The following is a 6,505-nucleotide window of genomic DNA, read 5'->3' as shown; positions in this document are numbered from 1 at the left end:
TCTTCAAATAGTTTATCCAGCCCTTGCTTATTATCTTCTTCACCTTCAGGGATGCCTATAACTCTCACATTAGGTTTCTTCACATAATCCCACATTTCTTGAAGACTCTGGTCTTTTTTCTTATTTCTTTGCTCTATCTCTGTGACTGTCTTATTTAATTGGAAAGAGTTATCTTCGATTTCTGAGATTCTGTCTTCTATTTGATCTACCCTGTTCTTGAGACTTTCCACTGTGTTTTGTAGCTCCCTGAATAAATCCCTCATTTCTAGGAGTTCAGTTTGGTTTTTTTTCAATACGTCTATTTCTTTAGTGAATTTTTCTTCCAAATCCTGGAATTTTTTTGCGGTTTCTTTGCGGTGGATATCAATTTTTTCTTGTATATCATTCAGCTTATTTATAACCCAAGACTGAAATTCTTCTGGTAACATATTGGTATTCTGAAACTGGCTTGTGCCAATTGGAGGAGAGTTGGTATTTCTCTTTGGGGGCGAGGTTTCCGTTTGGTTTTTTGTGCTCCCCATATTTTTCCGCTGAGCCCTTCCCATCTGGCTCTATCGTTAGATCTTTTCTCACAGCTTTAGTCTAGTTAACAGCACGTCTTGTACTCTGTTCTTAGGCTATGGAACAGTCTAGGAATGTTGCTTCCTTTATCTATAGGGGGAGACTGTTGTGTGCTGTTTAGAGTTTCTTTTTTCTATCTCAGTTGGGGGACTGCTTCTGATGGGTCCACCCCCAGAGGGTTGGCTTGACCTAAGACCAGTTTGGAAAGTTAAATCATTGTGTTGCGGACTTTCAGTTAGTAGGCAGGATTCACACGATTTGCAAGCAGAAAGCCTCTTCTCCCTCTCTTTTTTTTTTTTTTTTCCTCCCCCTGGCTTTTTGGTTCTTCCTCTGGATGTGTGGTTTCTGTCTCCTTCAGCAGGAGAGACACTGGCTAGGCCGAGGAGGCAGTGCCCTCACTCCCTCAGTGCCCCAGCTGCTGCAGCTCCCACGGGCAAAGGTCTACACTGTCCCAGTGTTCCCAAGGTCCGGGCTCCACACTCTTGCGTTTAGGGAAGCACTCAGTGTTCACACCTGGGAAGGGGACCTGGAGAGGGTCTATGGATCAGGGGATGGAGCCTCCTGGGAAGTCGCCTGGCACCCTATGGCTCTGCAGCAATTAGACCTTGGCCCGCACAATTGTTCCTGCCCACCCGCAGATCACTGGCACTGGGGGGTAATTTTCAGGGTCCGATAGGAATCACAGCTGGGGGTCTGGAGCACTCAGGAGTTTACAGTAGCTCCTGGGCTGGAGGGACACCGGAAAGGAGAAAAGAAAAAGAAAGGAAAAAAGAAAAGAAAAAAAAAAAAAAAAAGGAGAGAAACAATATGAATAACAAGAAGAAGAAAGAGAAAACAAGAAAGAAAAGAGAAAGAAAGAAAGAAAGAAAGAGAGAGATAAAAAGAAAAAAAAAAATCCCACTTTAATATTTCAGGCTCGGGGCCCCTCGCCTCGGTGCAGGTCCGCGTCTGTCCCTTTAAGAGATAGGGCTCCGGCACCGCAGAGGCCTGCCAGAGTTCAAGGTCCTTTCCGCTTAGCTGTGGGAACCGAGATGGCCACCGCGCGTCCGTCGGTCGCAGGCGCCAGGGGAAAGCGTTCAGAGCTGGGCAGGCGCCAGGGCCCACAGCGGCTCCCCAGCCAGAGAGCTGCCGTACGGTAAAAGAAAAGCAAAAAAGTCCCGCTTTAATATTTCACGCTCGCGGCCCCTCGCCTCGGTGCAGGTCCGCGTCTGTCCCTTTCAGAGATAGGGCACCACGGAGACCCGCCCGAGTCCAAGCTCTCTCCCGCCTATGTCACCTGTCCTCGGAGCTCCAGGTCTCCCGCGGTGATTCTGCACCAATTTCAGCCAGATCCCTGACCGAGTGGATGTGGGGGTCAGTGGGGAGATCAAGCCGCTCTGCTGTGGGGCTGCACCCGCCCCACTCGCCGGTGAGGCAGGCACGGCCGTCCCGCACTCCGCTGTCTGTTTTCCGTCCCGCACTCTCCAAATTATCTCGGTCTGATTTCTCACTCGCCTCTGTTTTTTCCTGTTCCCCGTGTCCCACGGTGATTCTCCGTGGGTTCACACCGCCGTTCCTGTGGAGAAGCAATCCTCTAGCATTGTGGCAGGTGGAGATCCACGCCTTCCTCTCTGGGAGCACAAATCCAGGAGGTCACCTCCACTCCGCCATCTTCCTCTTACCTCCATTTTGCCAATAATTTTAAAACTATCTTCATTTGTCAGATTTCTAAAGTCATGTGAACTTGGAAAGCATTTGGGCAAGTTCTTTAAATTTATGAGTACTCACTTATAAGCCTACTTGGTGCCATAGACAAAAGACAATGACATGTACATATGCATACATAAAGACGTACACACATATATACAGGACCTTATGCCCTTAATTGTAAAACTCTAGCCACGACACTAGCAAAACTGACTAGTCCAATATCTAGTATCCTATGATTTCTCTACACACCTCCCTCGCGCGCGCACACACACACACACACACACACCCCTCTCCCACACACACAACTCGCTCTCTCACACAGACCTCCCTCTCCAATACGTTCAAACCATATGTCCCCGCAAATGGAACAAGTCAAATCCCACTTGTTCCACACCGCGCAATCCCTCAGCGAGCCACAGTGAAAGCAAGGTATCAGTTGACATGTTAACACCGGGGTGCCCAACCTTTTTGCACCAGGGACTGGTTTCATGGAAGACCATTCCTCCACGGAGCAGGAAGGGGCAGATATGCCCTTGAGATGATTGATACGAGCTTGCAAGCAATTGTTTCATCTTGGTCTGTCTGCAGTCAGACCTCTCCGCCAACGGTGATCTGTTTCGCAGCCGCTGCCCAGCGCCGGTCCCGCGGCCTCCGCTGCACCCCAGGCCGGCGGGCTCCAGACTCGGCAGGGGCGCGCAGCCCAAGCCCCGCAGGCGGCGCTTTACAGAGGGTTCCCGCGCCTGCCGGAATCCAACGACCCGCGGCGACGCTGATTGGCTTCTCTAGAAACCCAACACCCAATGGGAGTGAGAACTGGGGTCCGTGTCATGAGTATCCAGGAGCAAAAACCCTACAAATTGTGAGAGGACAAAGGTGAAACTCCGGGGCAATGGGAAACCTTCCTTGGCTTCCCCACCTCAGACCACACGCTCAGGGCCTGAGACCCTGAGAGCCGCTCACGCCGGTGGATCTGGGACTTTGGCCAGACCCATCTCCTCCGACACCGAGCACCCTTTCTTACATCCTCCCGCGGTCCTCAACCTTTTTGGCACCGGGACGGGTTTCGTGGAAGACAATGTTTGCACCGGTAGGGGTGGGGAGATTAGATTCTCAAAAGGAGCCGGCAACCCAGATCCCTCCCACGTGCAGTTTGCAGTAGGGTTTTCACTCCTAGGAGAAGCTAATGCCCCCGCTGATGTGATGCCCACGATGCGGAGTGGCTGTAAACACAGATGAAGCTTGGCTGGCTCGCCCACCCTCTCCTGCTGCGCGGGGGCTCCTAACCCGCACTGGTCCCCAGGGTTGGGGACCGCAGACATAGTCTACCTGAATCCTGACCCAGGAGCTGTCTAAATCAGTGGTTCTCAAATGTTTTGGTTTCAGGATCTCTATATGCTGTTATGAATGAGTGAGGATCCCAAAAGTGATTTTGTTTATGCGGGTTATATTTATTAACATCTGCCATTTTGAAAATTAAAACTGTTTTTGAGAACATTTAATTCATTTAGAATATTAATAATCCATTGTGTGCTAGCAGAAATGATGTTTTTACGAGAATTAACTATTTTCCAAAATGAAACAGTATAATGAAAAGAGTAGATCTCTCTGTATTTATATTTTTATAAGTCCTTTTCTTGTCTGTCTCATTAGAAGGCCACTGGATTTTCATATTTGTTTCTGCATTTAGCATGTTATTTTGGCTGGAGTATACGAAAAAACAATCCACCCTCACACAAATATGTAGGTGGAATATTTTTTTGTTGAACCTAAGAATACTGAGTTATAGAAATGTCCGGTGTATTTTTGGAGACAAGATTTGATTTCAGAAGTCAAATAAGGCTTTGCCTTAAAGGAAAAATAAACGTGTTAGTTCAAAAGCTGCCTCGCCTCAGGAGGGCGTCTCATTGGTCAGTAACAGCTGCATTTCAAAGTGACAGTTGTAAGCTGGGCCTATGGTTCTCACCTGTTTTGAAAGACAAGGCAGGTCTCACCTAGAGCCATAGGTTGCCAGAGCTGATCAACAAAGACAGACCGCTGGAGATGAGAGCTGATCAAATAGATATGCTAATGCCCAAGCCCCGCCCAGACGGAACTATGCGGTTAAAGTAATTAGCACAAGGAACAGCTCATGTTGACTTCTGAGATCATCTCTGTCTCCAAAAACACAATTACTGGAGTCAAGATGTCTCTGTTTTTTGCTAAAGTAAGAGCCTTATCATAAAACTTAGAAGTTTGCCCTAAGAAGATTTTGTAACTCATTGTTCCCCTAGATAGAGTTAGTTAAAGGATCTGTGGTAGCCTTTTAGAAGACTTTGACCCTAAATCAAACTGCGAGTCTGTATCTGCCCTATAAAGTACCTGTGTAAAAATTCAGTCTTTGTTGTATCTCCGCGGGAAGGGATATACCTTCTGGATACCCTCTCTTTGTCTATTTTCATAAATCCTTACTTTATAAACTATATCTTTGGCTCTGCGCATTATTTTTTATTTCTGTTTCCTACTATTTTTTCACCCTTTGTGACGACCCCTGCCTGAGAGACCCGACCGGAAAAAAACCTCTTTGCAGGGAGTGTAGCTAACTCCCCGCATTTTTTATAACATTTTTCAGAGAATTGTGGATATTCATCTTCAGTATTACACTAAAAGGACACAGGCGTTAGCTTCTTAAAGGTTATTTGCAATGTGGAACCTGAAACTCTATCACTGAATATTTCATATTGTTTCATTAAAATCCATGGGTTTATTTTGCAAATTGAATGGATCTTGTACTAACACGTGTGTAGCAGCCAAAGGAAAACTTCCCCTTTGCCCTCTGAAGGTTTGCTGAAAAATCAGCTTACAAAAGGAAAATTATTAGGAGAAATAGCATACAAATTTATTAACGTGCACAGGGAGAAAATCACAGAGTGATTACCCCACTGTGCAGTGTGGTACAGATGGTTATATACCCCTCTTCTTAGGGGGAAGGGAGATGGGAAAGTGTGGCATGCTAAATGATTTTTAGGGTAATTTAAAGAGTTTGAAAAACATACAATGGCCTGGGACGAAGTCTGTTGGGCCCACAGAGCAAACAATGGCTTGTGACAAAAGTCTGTCCAGGTGTGTTGACAGACTTGAGTCTTTCTTCCTGAGATATGAGTTCAGTTAATAAAAACTCAGAAAAAGGACCAGAGGTAATTGTTTTCTTCTTTGGTTTGGTGGGTCTGGACTTTAGGCAGGTAGAGGAACTTCAGAGAATAACTTCATCCTGTGTGTTGGGAGAAGCAGAGGATTGTGAAAAGGGAGAAGGTCAGAAAGACCTTGAGGCTTCTTCTTCAATTCAGCATGTCAAAGTGCCATATTGGTTTGGGGGTACTGGTTTCTGAGCCCCACCCAACCTGAGCTCTTCTTCTTCCACATCACGGAGGCCACCACAGCTCCAAGGAGAACCAGGCCAGCAACGAGGCCCACCATGGGGACGCTGGGCTGGGAAGGTGGCTCTGGGAAAGGACGGGAAGGTGAGGGCCTGACCCCAGGCTCAGCCCTGACCCTGCTGAAGGGCTCCAGAAGGGCCCCTGCTGTCCCTGAGAAGGGACGTGACCCCCACCCCCTCCTTACCCTATCTCAGGGTGAGGGGCTCCGGCAGCCCCTCGTGCTGCACAAGGCACGTGTATCTCTGCTCCTCTCCAGGCGGCACCACCACAGCTGCCCACTTCTGGAAGGTTCCGTCCCCTGCAGGCCGGGTCTCCACGAGCTCCGTGTCCTGGGTCTGGTCCTCCCCGTCCCGCTGCCAGGTCAGTGTGATCTCCGCAGGGTAGAAGCCCAGGGCCCAGCACCTAAGTGACATCCCCATCAGGGCTGGGATGGTGCCGCACATATGTGGGTCACATATGTCTTGGGGGACAGGACACTTGGGGTCGGGGGAGGGGCTTTAAAACCCAGACACTAGCCTGGACTTTGGTATCAGGGATAATGTTCCTGATCCTTGGAAAGTTCTAGAATCAGGGTAAGACAGCCCAAGTTAAGAGGCTCTAGGTCTCTGAGAGGGACTTTGGGTTCTGACCTGGGTGGAGACCTGGGTGTCTCTGAGAGACACAGAAAAGCTGGAGTCAGACGTCCAGACACATTGGGTGTGGGGCAGAGAATAAAGTCCAGAGGAAAAGAGAGAAGAGCTTTTGGCCTGAGAGGAACCTGCCTGTGACCCTGTGACTCTTTAGACTCCACAAGGAAGACACAGGACTCCAAAGAGGGTGTGTGGTGCCTTCTTCGGTGTTCC

The 6,505-nt window shown here is 48.4% G+C and overlaps 1 pseudogene across 1 annotated transcript; it reads right to left on the bottom strand.

The window, feature by feature from the left end:
* Window positions 1–2,838: 2,838 nt before the first annotated feature.
* LOC123632050 lies at window positions 2,839–6,107 on the bottom strand (annotated as a pseudogene). The gene is made up of 3 exons (XR_006733278.1): window positions 5,848–6,107; window positions 5,628–5,729; window positions 2,839–3,032 (listed from the first exon to the last, which is right to left on the bottom strand). The product of XR_006733278.1 is annotated as a putative HLA class I histocompatibility antigen, alpha chain H (transcript).
* Between the last annotated feature and the right edge of the window lie 398 nt (window positions 6,108–6,505).

This window comes from Lemur catta, chromosome 2 (genome assembly GCF_020740605.2).
Source record: "Lemur catta isolate mLemCat1 chromosome 2, mLemCat1.pri, whole genome shotgun sequence".
NCBI classification, from domain to species: domain Eukaryota; kingdom Metazoa; phylum Chordata; class Mammalia; order Primates; family Lemuridae; genus Lemur; species Lemur catta.
This window is presented reverse-complemented; position numbering and strand designations above follow the sequence as displayed.